This window comes from Ostrinia nubilalis, chromosome 17, assembly GCF_963855985.1.
Source record: "Ostrinia nubilalis chromosome 17, ilOstNubi1.1, whole genome shotgun sequence".
NCBI classification, from domain to species: domain Eukaryota; kingdom Metazoa; phylum Arthropoda; class Insecta; order Lepidoptera; family Crambidae; genus Ostrinia; species Ostrinia nubilalis.
Genome location: NC_087104.1, coordinates 1497126 through 1517524, shown reverse-complemented (window position 1 = coordinate 1517524; position 20399 = coordinate 1497126).

Here is a 20399-nt window from a genome sequence, read left to right as displayed (position 1 = left end):
CAATAGTTCATTCCGATAGCCGCCGGCAAAGAAGTTTGAATACATCTGCATAAATAATGTCAGGATGGAATCTTATATTGAAATCAAATACTTATTAAAACAGTATACGATTTAAAATATCGCAGATCTTGTGTACCGTATAGAGGTAAGAAAGATAATAAAATTGTAACTAAAATGGAAGCTGGACTCATTATGTATAAGATCGTTTCATCCACGAAGACAATAATTTAGCATGTAGGTACCGATAACACAAATAAAAATTAGCAGAAGAATGGTGGAGCACGTCTCTGTGGATGAAACGATATTAAGGAGTTGTTGAAGTATTGATATGTAATGTTTTTAAAACATTACTTAATGGGTTTCTTTTCTGCTCAACCCAATAGTAAATTGATCGAGAATGCTTTAGTGCATTAAGTTCGGCTTATGTACAAATTTATTTTGGCACTAAAGTTTAAATAAATAAATATTACGAGCTCGAGCCAGTTATTGTTAAATATTATAAGTGTCAAACGTATCGTAGGTTCAGCAATTAATAGGTATTGCAATTTTATAGATAAGTTAGTCATGACAAGTTTTTAGTAGCGCATGAAGTTCGCCGGGACAGCGAGTTCTAGGTTCAGTTCGTAGGTTTCACAAAAAGGAAAGGTTATTTTGTGTGTTTGTTTGTAAAGAGTAATCTCTGAAAATAAAATTAAAAATACATCGCATAATTACAGCTGCCGTTTATAAAATGTGTATGAATATGTAAATACAATGTGGATTTAGCATTCATCAAAGTAATATGATTCAGTTAACAAACGTGGCTTAACAAATTCATAGAATTTCATTATATTTTGAATTCGACCAAAGTTTCAATAACATTTTATTGTAAAGCCTAAGCTTATTATGTTAAAATGAATATTAGGTTTCATTGATTTAATGTCAGTAATTTAAGCAATTTTAATAGCAAATCCAAAAGAACCCAATATTATTTTTAGCTAAAGATATAATGGATAATACCTAATAATCAATTTACTTCACAGTTATGATGTTAGTAATTTGAGCAATTTTAATGGCAAATCCAAAAGAACCCAATATTTTTTTTAGCTATAAGATATAACGGACAATACCTAAAAGTAATAATCAATTTACTTCACAGAAATTATGAAGTTAATTTAGATCACGAAATAGATTCTCTGAGATAACTCAGAAAAATGGGAATCCACTTTTTATTTATTTCAAATTTTACTGCACAAAAAATAAGACACAAAAGGCGAGCTTAACATCTAATTTTTCAGCTCAATACACTTATCAATTTCTCAGATGACTGCGTTTTTATTTAATACAGAAAAAATATACAGCTGTTATGATTTCCAATAATAAATACTAACTCAGTTTAAAGGTGACATTTAAATTAAGGGTTACAGTGTTATTTCATGATACTTTTTTTCTGCCTGCGTGATACCCTGCGTGATCGAATCAGAAATGAGGAGATTCGTAGGAGAACCAGAGTGACTGACATAGCCCGCAGAACGTGGCGACCACGAGCCGGAAGACGTAGCCGGTGGACCGACGATCTGGTCGCGGGAGGCGCCTGGATGGGAGCGGCGCAGGAAGGACCGGTCTTTGTGGAAATCCTTGGGGGAGGCCTTTGTCCAGCTGTGGACGTCTTTCGGCTGAAACGAACGAATGAACGAACTTTTTTTCTATAACGGGAAAGCTCTTGGCCTGCATCTCTTGATGGAAAGTGATGATCAGTCCTTAGTTAAAAGCTAGCTTCACTTGGTATTCTCAATATCATAGAGAAACTGACAAAATAACAAAAATACTGTTAACATTGTTGTTAAGGTGATAGACTTAGGTAAGTAGATCCTTTCATCCGCGAAGACGCGCCCCACCAATTTTTGGTTGAGGGAAGCGCGGGGTGCGGTGAGTTTGATCCGAGCCCGTCATTATTGTAGTGTGCGTGTGCACTCATGGACAATTCAGTGTGTACCCATAACCCTCAAACATTAGCGGAAGAATGGTGGGGCGCGTCTTCGTGGATGAAACAATCTATATTGAGGAAAATCACCACCAACGAAACCGAGCAGTTATTTGTGCCCCACTGGAAACCGACAACATGACACTAACTATCGATATATCGACAATCGATCATCCAACATCACTATCAAAGCTAATGATAACGAATTAGTTCTATCCACTTGCTTTTAACGAATACTTGCAATTATCTTGTGTCCTCTTTTTTCCTAACGGCTTTATCTCAAAGCCTGTGTTGTGGAAAAGCGAACTTTTCCTTTTGTAATTCAAATATCCCTGTGAAATCGAATTAGTGCTGTTTGGTACAATTTTATTGGGTTTTTGGTAGATACAGCTAAAGGTATATTTTCTTTTTTACATTATAAATGCTGTTTTGTGCGCCAGTTTCAAAATTAGGTTTACTCTATCTTAACTGGTTTATATAAAAAGTCAAAAGAACTAAATCTATCTTTGATTCTTTAGCTCTTTTTATTTATTATCTTTAGTCATTACATTTATTAATTTTATTGTATATCTTTATCTGTTTTTACTGACGTTCTCTTATGTGAATTTATACTGGTTTTTTGACTGATTTATGTTACTACTAACCTAGATTATTTTAAGTATAATATTGTTACTAACACAACTCTGTATGGATCATAATGGTCTGAAATAAACGTATTATTATTATTATGTATAAAAACTTGTATTGACGAACCTCAATATGGCGGCTGCTGAAAGAAAAAATCACAGGCTGCTAATTCTCACAACGATGCCCGTATTTCCACCCTTCTCATAAATACGAGATCTTTTCATGAGTGACAGAAACAGACATACACTAAAAAAGTAATCACATAACAAAATAGTCCGCTAGTCCGTCTCTGTCCATCTTTCGTCCGCCATTTTTAGTTCCGCATACTTTGCTGTGCGCAAATAAATTAGGAATCTCCTTTATAAATCCACTGGACAAAATCTCCCGGCTTTGGCTGTCAAGCGGAGAGCCAGCGGAGAGCAAAGCAAAGGGGCCGCTGGAAACAGTATCGGATTTCCTATTTTACTGCGGACACAAAAAAATTACAATCAGTAGGCTCAAATCTAAACTACGTATACCTCGAATAAACTATTATACTAATGACTAGAATACATGCTTTCGGGGACTGGTCAATCCAAGTTATTCAAATTTATGTATGCGAGAAATTTCTACTAGTACCTTTATATGTAAGTCTAGATATTAACACGTCACTACCTTGTTTAATATACCACGCAATCTTGTATACCCATTCTTATGATACACCATACAAGAATGCATGGTAAATTCAGTGAACTGCTCCTGAATCGAATGTACCTACTACTACTACTATTTCTATTTATTTATATTAACCGGCAGACAGTGGTGACTGAGTTTGTTGCGGCGCTTCTTCTCAGCACTTGCCAAAATGTTGATCTCGAAGCGCTGGTAGGGTAAAAAGATTATGAGACATGTAGAGGCTCTTTAAGAGCAAAATGACGATTTGTAAGAACTATTTATTAGTCTAAACAAATAAAGAAATTTTGACTTGACTTTGACTTGACATAAAGGATTGAGTTTCTTGCACCTCTTCTCTCAGCACTAGCCCAATTTTGTTCCGAAGCAGTGGTAGAATTAAAGTTATACAGCCATGGCGCTTTTTTGCTCGACTTGGCGGGGGCACTGCCGTGCCCCCAGATATTGGAACGAGTAAAAGCGCTTACAGAAAATAAATTACTTTTATTACCAATTTCACACTTCACTTTAAGTACCTACGTCTGTGATTAGATAATTATATGTTTTTTGCTAAATCCATAAATAATACTTAGCAGATATTTTCTTTATTTAAGTAGGTAACTCTATGCATATCAATATTACAGAACAAAACAAAATATGTACCAAAAACTCGATTCAACTTTAATCACGGTCAAATTAGTTAAAGTAAAATTTAGACTTCACGAGACAGATTTAATACGAGTATTAGATATTGTTTTGTTATATGGACCATTATGAGGTCTCCAAGGCATTGTCTGGAGAAACAAATTATCTTGAGACAAAATGGAAGGCAGACGTGCTCGGGGCAGGGCACCGACGAGATGGTCGGACGCGGTGAGAAAGACGGTGGGCGGGAGTTTGCATCGTGCGGTCCATACAGCTTATGACCGCAGTCTGTGAACACAGTCTGTGGTCGCGATCCTCCTAAGTGTGGGACCGAGGAAGAAGATATTATGAACCTAAATGAATGTCAAAGGATCTGCTGTACCACCTCCCATTACGGCCCAAGGTAGCTCCACAAACTAGGAATAAAGTTTTCTTTATAATTAAGAGGAGCGTATTGTACTTTTATGTGTTGTTGTAAACTTAAGTTGATTAAGTTACCACAACACACGGCCGTTGGAAGATCTCCATCCAGTTCGGTGGGACAAATTAAAAATGTGGTGGGCAAAAGGAATGAGAGAAAAATGATGAGAATTAATCCGAGCTGGTAGAAAGGCTCGAATCTATGTGGACTAAGTCGCTTTCCTGTCTGTCTGTCCCTATGTATGCTTAGATCTTTAAAACTACGTAGTGGATTTTGATGCAGTTTTTTTAGTAGATAGAGTGATTCAAGTGGAAGGTTTTTATGTAGAACTAGCGGCCGCCCGCGACTTCGTACGCGTGAATCCCGTTTTACCCCCTTAGGGGTGGAGTTTCGTAAAATTCTTTCTTAGCGGATGACTACGTCATATTCTACTAGATCACTATGACAGTCAGTCAGTCAGTCACCTTTAAGTTATATATATTTAGATAGATACATACTGGGCAAAGCAGTTGCGAGTCGCTAGTATAGAAATAAAACTAAATAGTAACCAGAGAATACATACATAGTTATGGCTCTATGTATGATGATTGATTTCGTATGACGCTTTAAATGTCGTCATTAGACTGCCGATTTCGGTAATCGCTAAACTATTTTGGTGAACTCACTACTAACAAATCATATTTGGCATAACTAACGGGAATCTCAAAAACGAATAGATTAGGTACCCTCATACGTCTAAACAAATACCATAGAATAGTAGTATTTAAATACATGGTGCTAGGCTTTTGACCAATCGGATCGGATTAAAAGCATACTAAAGCCTCCTCAAGAACCATACTTATTCTAGGGCAATCAACTTTCATTGTTTATCTTAAGACTAGCTTTCCGCCCGCGGCTTCGCCCGCGTGGAATTTTGTCTGTCACAGAAAGACTTTATCGCGCGCGTCCCTGTTTCAAAAACCGGGATAAAAACTATCCTATGTCCTTTCCCGGGACTCACTATCTCTATGCCAAATTTCATCAAAATCTGTTCAGTGGTTTAAGCGTGAAAGACAAATCTGTTCAGTGGTTTAAGACAGACAGACAGACAGAGTTACTTTCCCATTTATAATATTAGTATGGATAGTTTAAAGTAATGATTTAAATCCCGTTTCAGCCGAGCCACACTGAAATTGTGAGTTTCGGAAATGCCAGCGTTTGCCGAGGTGGCGCCCCGAGCGTTGCGCGATGTACAGCGGAATCAATAAACACTGTACCTTACACAGTTGCAATAAGTGTTATTTTGCAATAAAAATTTATAGTCAATGTGCAGCCGGCTGTACATTTCATTTCCTGCAACGCGGGACTGCGGAACCCCGTAATTATTAACCGACTAATACTACGGAAACAAAGAAACGGAGCGGAATGTTTTCTATTTTAAATTACAGTTGAAGTTAAAATTAGCAAGCAAGAGTGGGAGCATTGACTGATCAGAGGATTTTCTTTCCTACAGTTATTATAACCTCGTTGTCAGGCTTTAGAAGTATGTATAGACGTCGTCTAACATGGTTGATGAAATTATATTTCTTGCGCTGCTTCTTCTCAGCACTGGCCCATTTATTGTCCCGAAGCAGTGGTAGGGTTAATACTGGGTCGTGTAAAAGTGGTTTTTAAAAGCCTGTGCAAAAATACATAAGTTTTATGAGTTTTTTAGTTTTTATGGGCCATAAAGGCTTGCGGCATCCTAATCACATTTTTTTTTAATTTGCAGTATACAGAAGTAATCATAGGGACCGAATATCTGGAAACACTGCTAAGTATTTTCCGGTATATTCAAAGAGTAATTTGGATTTATATCAATGTCAGTGGATGAGAACAGGTGACATGACTCTGTAACTTTCTTATCGAAAAAACTCTCTTTTGCAAGGTTCACAAAAAGGAAACTCTAAAATTACGGTTGTCTTAAACCGTCTTCAACTTATCTCCGACTCAAACTCAAGTTCATTTAAATGAGCTCCACTGGAAACTGAGAAAAGGCTGTCCCGAACTAGCTCAAAGGAAAGATTTGCTAGTGCACCGCTCTCAGTGCTGAGTTTTGTTTCATATGAGTTCCGAGATGCTAATAAGAACTTCAATACGGAAGCTTGAGGATATTTTAATTCGAAATTCGTCGAATAAATTGAAGGGTATTTCCATATCTACAAGTAGTTGCTACTTTTGTAAATAAATTAATGAAACACAAAAAATTACAAAATATTTAGTAGCATTACATAAAACATCTTACAATTAACGTTAAGAGAATTAAAATTATATTTTTTTACATAACAGAAAAACAGTACCTAGTTTTTTCATGAAGCGACTAAAAATTCATGGAATTTGCACAGCCGGGTGGCTGATGGGAAACTGTACATAATTCCATGGTAGGTAGGGTTACCTCGAACCGTTTTCGAGAAATCAAGCGTTGCTATTTGCAAAAATGTTCGGCACACCCTGTATTCTAGTATGTAATCGCATCAGTGTGCTTAGTGCTCGCTAGCAAGTGCATCAAAAAATCTATGAAGATTCTAGTTGTTGAAAGTAACCACTCGAGGCGCACACGAGGCCACAACTTCTCATACATTTAGGCTGAGTAAGCTGAGTTGAACTACCTATTTTTTTTTTCGACTGGAAAATGCATGAAACTGCATACTCACCAGCCCGGGGGAGCCGATGAGTTATGTGGGGCTCTCCTCGCCTGAAGGGCAAGGCCTACCCACTAAAAACCAGTCGGGTCCCTCTGGTCGTGCTTAGTGGGGCAGTATACGAGTCAAAGAATCGTTCGCATGCGTGCCTCCATGCAACAGCCGCAGCCTCGCTCTATAGACCCCTTCAGTGGCGTCCTCTCTCCAAAGCGCGCGGGGACTCCGCGCGCACTTCGGGCCTCAGTGTTAGGAAGCGGACGCCCCCGCGTCCACCTCCATGAGGCTAGCCGTTCGGCCGGGCCTGGATAGCGCCGGCTTAGGCATCTGCAGTGACTGAGGGAAATCTTTCGTCCCCAGCATGTGGTCCGCTGCCTTTCTTACCGCTGCACAAAGTAGGCAGTGGGGTTCTTGGGCGGGACACTCGTTCCTCTGGTGCCCAGACTGACCGCATCGGAAGCAGAGTTCGCTGCGGTTGCTGACGTCGGCAGCACATTTGTGGGCGACATGTCCGTCGCCCCAACATGACACACACCTCAAAGGCCTCGGTTTAAGCAGTGTAATTATTTTGTACCGAGGCCCATCCAACAAGAAGCCGGCGGAGACCTGCCAGCTGTTTCGCCGTTTTCGACGGTAGGTACCCGCGCGATGACACTGCGTGTGTCCCGGGTTCTGCTTATTTTAACCGTAACTAAAACGATACTACCTAACTTTAACCGTAACTAAAACGATAACCAGTGCTTTTTGTACGGAGTTTGACAGATTTTTAACTTTTTTTTGCAGTCGCTAACGAGCACACAGATTACCTGTACATAGGTACTCGTATATTATTCCAATTTGATTAATCTCTAGAGTAATATAAATATGTACATCGTATCAGACCCTTCGAGTTTCCGCTCTAATGGGTGGATACAATCACCTTTATCTTTCCAATCCCAAAATTCCAAGAATTTAGAGTGTTGCCATTCTGCTAATTGAAAGGAACTGCCCAAAATTAATCCCCTTACTGAGAAATCCATGTTATATTGTTTATGGTTAATTAAATTGTCACTTTATGTCAAGGCTACTATTCAATACTCTATCTTGTCTTTGGTATAATCTGCGCAGGCTGTGCCCGTAAATAATTGTGAGTAACCAATTTCGTTGTTTCGAAATCGTTGAACAATATTGGAATGATTATTTTGTCTATTTACACTGAATTTGGACTTTTGTGGAAGGTCAAGGATCATTTTGAACGTTACAAATAGGAATTAAATATTTTTTGTGCTTTGTGTAAGTCGTCCGTTCGTTTCAGCCGAATGACGTCCACAGCTGGACAAAGGCCTCCCCCAAGGATTTTCACAACGACCGGTCCTGCGCCATCCGCATCCAGGCACCTCTCGCGACCTTCACTAGATCGTTGGTCCACCTTGTGGGGGGTCCAGGCTGCCCACACTGCGTCATACTCAAATATTGTAAAGCGAGTGAATAACCTTACTTAGGTGGGATGTTCGTTTCAGCCAAATGACGTCCACTGCTGGACAAAGGCCTCCTCCAAGGTTTTCCACAATGCACGGTCCTGCGCTGCCCGCATCCAGGCTCTTCCCGCGACCTTTACCAGATCGTTGGTCCACCTAGTAGTAGGTGGGATGTAACACACAAAATATCATAGTGACATATCATTGTATAATTAGTTAATTAACTAATCTTTGGACATCCATATGGAGCAACCAGACCTATACAAATAGGTATGATCATGCACACACAATCATAATTATTATTTGATTTGTCCTGGAATCGAATCCGCGATCTCTGATAAAGTAGTCTACTAAGCCTAACCGTCATTCTCAAATACCCATACCTCTACCAAAAACATCTACATTGAAATCTCAGATCCTTTCACATTCCACAATTTGTTAGTACGAGAATAAACTCAAATTACATCATCTGTTAGAGCCCAATTTCCTTTATTAAAACAACTTGGCAAAAACAACGCTGCGAACAACCATGAATACTTAACAACCACTGTGTGTCGAAGTTTACCGGCGAGGAAAACTTCAGAGTAGGGATGTTACTCGATTGTGATATCGATATTGTCGATAGCCCCTTGTACGAGTACACTGAGTTGACCACCAACAGAAAAAAATGTGAGGAGACATACATCGTAAGGCGAGGAGTTTCCGCCAACAATCAAAAATAATCCATGACGACTATTCTGTCAAGAGTGTCATGAGTGAGAAGTGTGTTTTAATTTCATATTATGTTTGATATCATTTTCTCATGATGAGTGAGAAGTTTTTTATTTTACAAATATTTTTAATACAGTATACTGAATTCAGAATTTTATTAAAAGGAAAGTATAAATAACCCTAGTAATAACTTTTAAATTCATAGATCATATTGTAATAGATATAAGAATTGGATATTATCGATGATAAAGTATCGACACATGACTTCACTAGCTTTCGCAAGAATTTGTCAGTATTCTGCGTTGTTTATAGAGAATATTAATAAAACTTCCTTGGCTAGGGCTTGAACAATGGGCATTGAAGATTCATCAATTAGAGTATTGCAACTCAAGTTTCTGTGTACTTAGTTATCTCATAGTTAAATTGTTACAGCGTAAAATTATCACTATGCTTTGTTTGACAAACTGAAAGTTATACCAGAATCATTCTTAAAATAGTGATGCATCAAACAAATTTTATTATTGCCTGTATTTTAGTACCTACAATCAGCGTCACATAGTTCGTGTCACCCAAAGTAGCCAAAAAATTCGCAACACGTCTTTTTCACTAAAATAATAAGATTGTTTTGTCAACTTTTTGGCCACTTTGGCTGTCACAAACTATTTGATGCCGACTGTACCAACTAACTAAAACAACCAAACCCATTTATTATGCAGCTTCGCATAAATCGCAGTTCCTTATTAAAGAAAAACCTTAGTCGATTTTCCGCCTAACTTCTACATGTAAAATATTCAAAAAATAGCTTTATAGATTTATTTATTAAAAAAAAATCTTTTGATTCAAATTGCAGTAGGTACGCATAAACTTAAAATTTTGACCCTTTTGAGTCCTCTTCCAAAAAAATGAGTTTTCAAATTTCTAAGTAAATGCAAGAGATACCTATGAAAGTGATTTCCCCGAAATCCTTATCCGGATATAGTATTACCTTAAACTAGCGGTCACAGCCACCTGGAACTAAATCAGGAACCGGTTATGCTCTAATCCAGCCGTTTGTTACGATAACCGGATATCCGATCACAACCGGTCTTTATTAAACTGTGGATTTATAGAGGATTTGGGTAGTAGATTATTGAAGGTACGCCGATTTTTGAAATGGTTCGAGCAAGAAATGATAGCATCGCGTCATCATAATGGTACCTAATGTGGCCGGAGTGGTAGGTACTCGTGCGCAGTAAAATATTTAACTTTATGTTCTTCTAAATGATTGAGTCTGATGTCGAATCAGCGCCCGGTGCACGGTAAAACCAAAACTGGTTTTTGTGACATTGTCAATGGTCATTATTAATATTTGGAAATACTATGTAAATAAAAATAAATAAGATAACTTTTTCCAATAAATATTTAGGACTTACGTGACTGTCTTTTAAATAAAACTAATCAAGCGAGATAGCAATCTGTTAATGATGAGAAAAAAATGTTTGACAGAAATTAAAACAATCAAAAGTACGAAATTGGGACTTAATAAAGTTCGTCATTCAACAGTAAACTTTTTCTTCTTGTTGTAGTTTTAGCAATGATTTGATGGGAACCACGATTTCGCCTTTAAGACAGTTACAAGGCATAAAAAATTAAGTGATTGATAAAATAAAATTAAAAACACTTTCTCTACAGTCCAGATTTAATTTTGACCAGCCAGGCTAGGAAATGCGCCATGATACTTATTTATCGATGATTATCACCGGTCAACAAAAAAAAAATTTTTTTTTGCGCATGGATTTTACTTATTATATTCTGATTATATAAGCAAATTTATATAAAAAAGTGCGATTACAAATCGAAAATATTTGCTTTTTAAGAAGTTATAGCGATTTGAATTTTCCATCTTCATAGTAGAATGTCTCTAAAGATGCACGTCCCATTCTCATTGGGATATATTTATAAATAATTATGGGGGCTTATTCGCAAGAACAAGGGGCACGCTTTCATCAAAATATAGTGAGATTTGAGAGACGACGTTACCAAGGCCAGTATACTGAAAGCATGATAGGGTTAGATTTTTATGCGAAAAATCTTCTATGGAACATGACAGGAAATTATAACTTTTCATTTTTAATAAATATTTGGACTCTATTTTAATTTTTCTCTTGTGAGAATTAATCTTAAATGGATGTTTGGTATGTTTTAATAATTAGAAAGAATGAAAGAAAGAAAGAAAAAAATATATTTGGCAACCAATTGAATCATCTCTATGTTCACGTTTCATACATTCATTGATATGAATTTTTCTATTTTTTACACATAAAAGCAAATTCAGAACAATTTTTTGTTGTTATTCTTATTTCTAGGTCATAAAGCAATAAAAATAAGCTATGCATAACCCGTGCGCAAAAATGCTGTAGACAGTTGTTATAGACGACAAATTCATAATGATTTTGTAATCAGTATCCAAATTAGGAGCGACTCAGAATCAGTAACTTATTTTCATAATTAATTCTTTTCCTTTAAAACTTAAGATACGGGCACCCGTGAAGTCGATTTTTAATTTTTTTTTGCACACAATGCTACGATAAAATAATTAAGACAAAGTTTTGTTAAATTGTTCCTTCTATAGAGCTTATTGAAAAAAATTGGATACTGATTGCAAAGTCACCCTGTATATGGATTTTTCGTTTAAACTCGATAAAATGATGGCGCGATAAAAGCTTATCGCGGCCCGCATCCTAGACCTACTGCTCACCCACTAAACTATCGATCGTTTGCCTTAAGTCTAAAAGACACTCGTCATTATCAAGTTACTTACAAGTTAGTTTCTTAGGCTGAGTTGCACCACGTCACTTTGACCGTAACTGTAACGATAACCGGTGACTTTTGTATGGAGTTTGACAGATCTTTGACGTTTGTCAAAGTAAAGTAAGATGGTGCAACCCAGCCTTAGAATTTTGCGCATACAGACTTCGCGAGAAATCTTCTTCTATTAATATACCAGAGAATCCGAGGTTCCCCCCAAATTCCATTGTTCCACTTAAGGATTACAGCGTTTGGAATCACGAGGTAGGATTACATTACTCAACAAGTTGCTTAGGTCTTTGTTACAAAATGGAGGTTTGGTCTGGAGTTTCGTGTTGCTTTTGAAATGCAAACTCAAGCCCAAGACTGTGAGTTCTAACTATGTATTTGGTATTACTTGAAACGATAAAAAAAGTTTTAATATGTTAAAACTTATTTACACCCGTATTCAAAAACGGTGCTTAAAGTGAAGCAGCAAATCGAACGCACAGCTTTGAATAGAGCTCTGTGGTTGGTTCGTGTGTGACCCTGTGCGTCAAAGCGCACTGTGAGACCTCATAGTAATGTTTGTGAATACCGGCGTAAGGCCTGTTCCTACAGCAATCCAGTTTTGCGGGATTCAGTAATGTAGGATGCAGGTCGTGTGAACCTATTTAAGTACCTATGTTTGGAATTCGAATTACATATTCGAACGGATCGGTTGTTTACGGGACACTGCAAACGAGTCGTATGAACGTTAATATTAAAACATGTAAGTATACTACTAAAGGGGATACTGCAAAAAATAGTCCCTGAAAAACACGGGATGTCTGCATGGGAACAAGCTCTAAAGGACCTTTTATTTTTTGCGCTTGTATAAGTTTTTATGAAAACTTTCCTAGTGGATACATACACTTATACAGGCAGTATTACGAACAGAACAGAACAGAACAGAATTGGTTCTGGAGTGGAGGCCGCGTACTGGAAAACGCAGCGTTCCACGTCCACCCACAAGGTGGACCGACATCATAAAGGTAGCAGGAAGGCGCTGGACGCAGGCCGCTACCAACCGGGTAACATGGAAAGCATTGGAGGAGGCCTATGTTCAGCAGTGGACGTCCTATGGCTGAGATGATGATGATGATTACGAACAGAAAAGTTAACACAACAACCTGACACACATTAATATCGATCCCTTTAGAAATTGTATTAACGTATCAGAGCAGAGCCTTCACAACTTGATTATTTGATCACATCAAGCAAACTAACACAGCTGTTAAACATTTTCAAATATCCTTCTTGTACACAGAACCGATTCCCAGTATTGTTTAATTTTCTATTAAATCGGGCGTCCGATTGGGATTCTGAGAACAAACAGCTTTTCAACTGTTGAATAGTAATTAATGACGATGTCAAAGGTGAAATATGTTAAGTATTTTAATACTCACATCGAAAATAATCATAAAGGAAAAATGTATTTGCATTTTGGAACGTTAAAAGCATTTACGGGGTGTTGATGAAAAACTATTGGAGAAAAATTTATAAAAATGAACGTAGGTATATGTTCCGGGGACAAGGCGACGATAGCCCAATTATTGTAATAGCAAGTGACAGACTACCGATTCGAGGGCTGACCCTCGAACCACTGATGGTCCGAACCCCGTCGTCTGCTAGAATATTATGGTGAGCCCACCTAACACATCTTAGCACACACACACAATAATAATAATGATGGGTTTTTTATATCCCCTGCTCGAAGGACTGACGACCTCTAGAAGATACTTTACTGATGCTGGAAAGTAGCATTGTGATTTGTGGCGCTCCAAAAATGTAATTGATGATGATGATGATGATGATACATAATCGACGAATCGCGGAATTATGAATAAAATGGAATTGTGCTGTACTAAAACAACAGAAGGGTGGCGCATTTATTTTACAAAATAATGAACGAAAATCTCCATTCAAAATAGAATGCAAAAATCAAACGCTAATTGAAAAGCTAAACCAAATGTAAAAAAAACATCATTCATTTGAATACGGCAAGTTTGCTGAAATAAAACGTTTTCAACGAGAAATACCTGAAATGCAGCCTTCACATGCCACGCTGAGCCAGTGTTGTTCAACTATCGAAAGAAAATAATAATCGATACCTACATGGTGTTGGGAATTATTCTCGATCCCATAGTGTTTCTTTGTATTATTTCAATGTACCTATTCAGTAAAATGTTCATAAATTATGAGGAAAAATCACAGTACCTAGCTGAAATGGTAAAGAAAGTATTACTTATTTTCAATAATTGGTATAATATCATTAGTATAATATCTTGCATTCATCATCAGTTCATTTAGTCTCCACTCCAGGAGCACAACTTATACAAATGGAGCACTTGACCTACTCTCCCCACGCTGGCCAGTCGGGTTGGGGAGAGGCGATCTTACATTAGATCAACTAAATAACGGATACTTAAAACATTAATAAAAATAAAAACAATAATAATCATCATCATTTCAGCCACAGGACGTCCACTGCTGAACATAGGCCTCCCCCACTCACAAGGTGGACCGACGACCTGATAAAGGTAGCAGGAAGGCGCTGGATGCAGGCCGCTACCAATCGTGCGATGTGGAAAAATAATACTTAGGTATATTTAGTTTTTGTTTTCCAGCAGGATTCGCACCCATGACACGGTTTTAATCCTGCTTGCGAACCACCAGGCCAAAAGACCATACTACTATTCATTCATCGACTTCTGCCCACACTAGTTTTAGCTAGACAGAGGATCCGGAAAGCATCGAGTTAATGACTAAACGAAAGCTCCGTGAAAGCTTTCATGTTTACCAGTTTTGGTTTTCTCCTTTGGCCAACCGTTTTTTGGGTTAAGCTCTGATATCCAAGCTCAAAGGAGTGACAGGTGCTTTCCACTTTCATCAAAGGGAATATTTTATCAGAAGCTATCCAGGGACATTGTTTAGCGTCCAGTACATCTATTCTTGGTCATCAGTTGTTATTTACTATGCACTTCGACCCACTTATAATGTATTTTTTTCGAATACCTAAATTTACCATCATCATCATCATTCACCAGTAGGATTATACACTGTCAAAAATGTACCTCTCCCAGTATTTTCAACGCGGAAGCCTGTGTTCATCAAGTTACTTCCTGCCACCTTTATAAACTAATCTGTCCACCTTGTGGGTGGACGTCCCACGCTGTGATAGTCAGTATGTAGCTTCCATTTCAGAATCTTTCTGCGCCATCAGGAATTTCCTTTCATTTAAATTTCAATAATATATTTCAATATTTATGTATTTAAAAAAAAAAGTATATAAGTAGTATATCCGTTAAGCTAGCACCCATATCCCAAGCATTAAGTTGCTTACTTTGGGGCTAGCTGGCGCTGTGTGAAATTGTCCAAAGATTTATTTATTTATTATTTATTTATTTATCCCTGAATAAGTGCTCTGCCATTCTTACGACATCTTCGGATCTGAGATATCCAAAGACATGAGTTTAGGAATTCCATTCCCAGAAGACACGCCCTAGGCCGAATAAAAGTACCCTAGACTTTCTACATAGTTTACCCAGCGATAACGTGGGCTTTGAAAATTTATATGAACTCAACCACTTTACCGTGTGAATAAACTGTGTAATCATAAGCATATTGTAATTTTTTGTGTTAATATTATAAGTAAAACATGATTTTGTATTAATTATATTTCTCGTGTATTAAGCAAAATAATAATTTGACGATAAATAATATCCCTGAAAGCCAGAAAAAGAATTGATTAAATATTACAAACCACAACAGATTAATCGTGTGAAAATAACAACAAATTATTAAAATTAATAAAAAATTTAACCTTATTAACTCTATTTCAGACTAATTCATTTCTACTGTTTGAATATAAAATACCTATTCGCTGAAAACAAAACAATATAATTTAAAAACTAAGGCTGAGTTGCACCATCTTATTTTAACTGTAACTGTAACAATAACAATAACCGATGCTTTTTGTATGGAGTTTGACAGATTTTTTACTTTTGTCAAAGTTAAAGTAAACTGGTGCTACTCAGCCTAAATCTTTAATTCAGGTAGGTAGGCTTATTTTAACCGTTAACAATAACCGGTGCTTTTTGTATAGAGTCTGACAGATTTTTGACGTTTGTCAAAGTTAAAGTAAAATGGTGCAACTCAGCCTAAAAGTTTTTTGATCACCAAATTGATTACACAGAGTCAAAATCCGCCGTCTAAAGTAGTCTAAAAACAAACCATTTGCAAGTCCGAGCTCCTAACTAACCTATCCACAATGGAACTATTTATTGCCGGAGCCTTATGCATATTCCAGTCCATGTAGCGGGCAAGCGTACACTTGACAATATTGCCACATAATCCATCTTTATTTGTCACGAGCGGTGATCTATGGGCACCACCGCACGACATTATTAGGTTTCGACGAGGATTAGAAAAATACGGGTCGGCTGGAAGGGATAGTTTTTATTTATTTGGTAACCTATTTTTTATTTGTAGCTTAAATTTGACTCTCACTCAGCATTAGGACTCAGTATTACTGAAAACGAAAAACGTGGTCTGCCGCAAGATTTCATACGTTTTAAACCTAGGCACTTGGCAGCCTGGTGCGACTTCGAAAATTTCATGAAACTTGCGACCCGCCCCGGTTTCACCCGAGATTTAAGTATACTTATAAATCTACCTCTTGAATATCTCTATCTATTAAAAAAACCACATTAAAATCCATTACGTAGTTTAAAGATTTAAGCATACGTCATCATAGCGACAGACAGCGTCAAGCGAGTTTGTTTTATACTATGTAGTGATTATGGTAATATGTGAATAAATATTAATTAAATAAATAAAATAAAAAATAAAAAGTTTTTTTTTTGTAACAAATCAAATTTCTGTTACAAAAACAAAATAGCAGTTGTTTTTAAATAAATGTTCTCAATTTATTCCTATCCAAATCAAATTAAAATCAGTTTTCTCTAAATTACTAAATTCAATTCACAGTGATCTCAAAACTAATTCAATCAACCAAAGTGACCTGACTAAATGGCTACGAGATTCGTAGCGGCCTCGTAGCACTTCGTAGACATGCACGGTAGAGGCTTCCAGCTACGGGCTACGGACCATTACTTGTCCGCCTTAAAAGGCTTCACTCAAGTGCTGTTTTAGTGTAATAAAGTTCCACTTTGGAATTAAGTAGCGACCTACTACGAGTTTTCACTTAGTAAAGTAACGTTCAGAAGGTAAAATGTACATCTATACTAATATTATAAAGCTGAAGAGTTTGTTTGTTTGTATACTTGAACGCGCTAATCTCAGGAACTACCGGTACGATTTGAAAAATTATTTCAGTGCTAGATAACCCATTTATCGAGGAAGGCTATCTGTATACCATCACGCTACGAGTAATAGGTGCAGAGCAAAAATGAAAAATGTGGCGAAAACGGGTTTTCACGTGTACGAAGTAGCGGGCACAGCTAGTAATAAATAGTTTTTGAAAGCAAAGATTATGATTTATGACTGATAAAAAATCAAATATTTTTGATGACCTTTTTTTAAATTTTATCACCGACTCTGACTACATATTTTATCACCAGTAGATATCATAAATAATTTAAGCCACTAAGGGTGGATTCGACCAAACAAGAGTAAATATTAATCTCAGAATAAATCGTCAGTTATTTTGACATATTTCCCATAATGAAACTGTCAATGTGCCTGTTATACCAGGAGTTTTGATTTGATTTAATAATTATTTTATACTACTCTAAAATCGTCATTTTAAAAATTATAAGAACAAGTAAAAATATGTTACCTTTTACTTTTATCTGTCTCTTCATTATGTTGAAAATATTATCCGATTTTTCATTGTACCTGTCTCTTTCGTGTTCTTTATATCAATGTAGACCCATACGTGTAACTATGTGGCTCTCAGGGTACTTTAGATTGTTTGTATAATTTTCCGCTACAGTGTCTAACGTATCTTTTGTACTGCTCTTTTATTGTTTCCGTCTATAAAATTTACTTAACGCTGCTCTATTGCTATTGTACTGGCTTTAGTCGGTATAATGTTGTTTGTAGCTTATTAAAAACTTTAGTATAACTCTTGGATGCTAGTTTATATAAAAACATGAAAAAAGTGAAATTATTCAAAATTATGACTACTTATAAAATTATCACTTCACGGGATTTATTGAAACGTCGGGAGGGTAAATATTTTATTTACCGTTAAAATAGATATTGTTGCAATAAATCCCGTGAAGTGATAATTTTATAGTAAAAATGCAACATAAAAGTTTAAAATATTATGACGTTTTTTTCATGGGGCAGGGGGCAAACAAGCAGACGGATCACCTGATTAATATAGGACTATTTGTAATTAACTTTTTACTGTTTCACATTTTGTGCTAGTTAAAATATCTCTGTTTCTGATTTTTAGGCACAAAGCGATAATTTTTAGGCTGTAACTTGAAGTTGAGTTAGAAAGCACTTTTCCTTCCTATTCTTTCACATTCATCAATACAGCTACACAAAGTAATTTTGGCGTACAGAAAAAACCAAAATTTATTTATTTTCAAGACGCAAAACAGATAACTATTATTTGTGATTTCATAGATTGAGTGACACTTAAACTGAAGGGCTAAATTGTAACTTAACAGATGCACTTAATTAGCACTATTTGGATCGAAACAAAACACTACTCTCTGCTATTTTATAAACACGTGACGATTATAAAAAACTTTACCCAAACTGGCAAATTGAAGCAACAATTTACAGAGCGCTCGAGTTCCAAAACCGCGAAGTCATGAAGGATTATTCACGGCCGTTTACACTTGAAATTAATGAACACTCGGAGACTGGCCGATTCTGAAACTTTTAGTAACTAAAACTAAATTATTTTGGTCGTTACTATTTTAGTAGGGGCGGAATTGATTATTCGCCAACTCAAGGCATGGGATGTTTTCTACAAAGTATTTTAGAGCCACGTGTCGTGTGTATTTTAAGAACTGTGCACCTACCATGAGTTTACGTTAGGTGTGCTCGCTAGCGAGTACGTCAAAAATCTATATGAAGATTTTGTTTCTTGAAAGTAGCCGCTAGGGGCGCTGCACCATATGTCATACAATTAATGTCATTTTTTTACGTAGTCGCTAGCGAGCACACCTAACGTAAACTCATGGTAAGCACACTGTTTGCATTACATGATTTTACATTGGCTGAATTGCACCACCTAACTTTAACCGTGACTATAACGATAACCGGTGTTTTTTGACAGATTTTTGACGTTTGTTATTGTTAAAGTAGGATTGTTCGACTCAGCCTAAACGTAGGTACTTGCTGGCGACTGCGTAATAAAAGATATGCCAGATTGTACAGCGCCCCTAGCACTCCTCTCAATAACTATTTGTCATAGATTTTTTACGCATTCGCTAGCGATTACGTCTGTAAACTCATGGTAAGCACACAGTTCAAAGTCAAAGTCAAAATTTCTTCAAAGTCACTGAAGTAATAACCGTGGTGTCAGACTTTATAAGTTGTTGGCGTCTGACATTACTCAATAAATTAGCGGATCTAATCTTGCAATGCCCTGGCCAAACGGTAAATAAATAGGTACGGGTCATTCCATAAAAATCTGTATATTTTCGACGTCATTTTGTCCGTAACTTTTTTAAGATGCTTTTGAATACTTTATTAGTGTAAATTATAGTTTATTAATTAATTATGTTATGTCTAAAAGGGCCAGTCACTTTATGCTTTATTTTAGGAGAAATTATAATTTTCAATTTTTTCATACTACATTACTCCTATATGACTTCTAATAAAGTATAAAACATATAACCTTAACATTTATAGATAAGTTAATATGCATAATGTAGTTGTTTTGTTATTATCACTATATAAAAAACATCATTCCCTAACTAGTAATTTAGTCCCAAGTGCCGTTTAAAGCTAGGGCCTGACGCTCTAGGGACTGACAATTTGGAGTAAAACTTAACATAAATGCAGATTAACTTTATATTATAAGATGCTTAATACGATGTGCCGAAAATAGCCAAAAAAACCACACGTAAATACTATTAAATTATATACAATTTCCTATTGTAATCAATAAAGCTACTCAACTAGGGACTGACGAAGTGACTGGATTAACACATGTTTCCGCAACAACTGGCACGTTTGCACTAATTCAAAAAACGGCTACCGCAAAGCCAGTATGGTCTGAGGATAACTTCGTATCGTACTTTAAACTCAACTAAATGTCATTCACTCTAAATACATATTAAAGCGCAAAATTATAAAATCAGTGCGTGGCGAGGGAATGACGCTAAAAGCTGTAGACTCTTTTTCAACTAAAGAAAATCAAATTGTTGTTTATTGAAACCGCAAAACATTAATAGAATTTGGTGTAATATACATTTAAATAGATTATTCGTTAATTAAAACAAAGGATAAAGTTGATGTTTTTATAAATG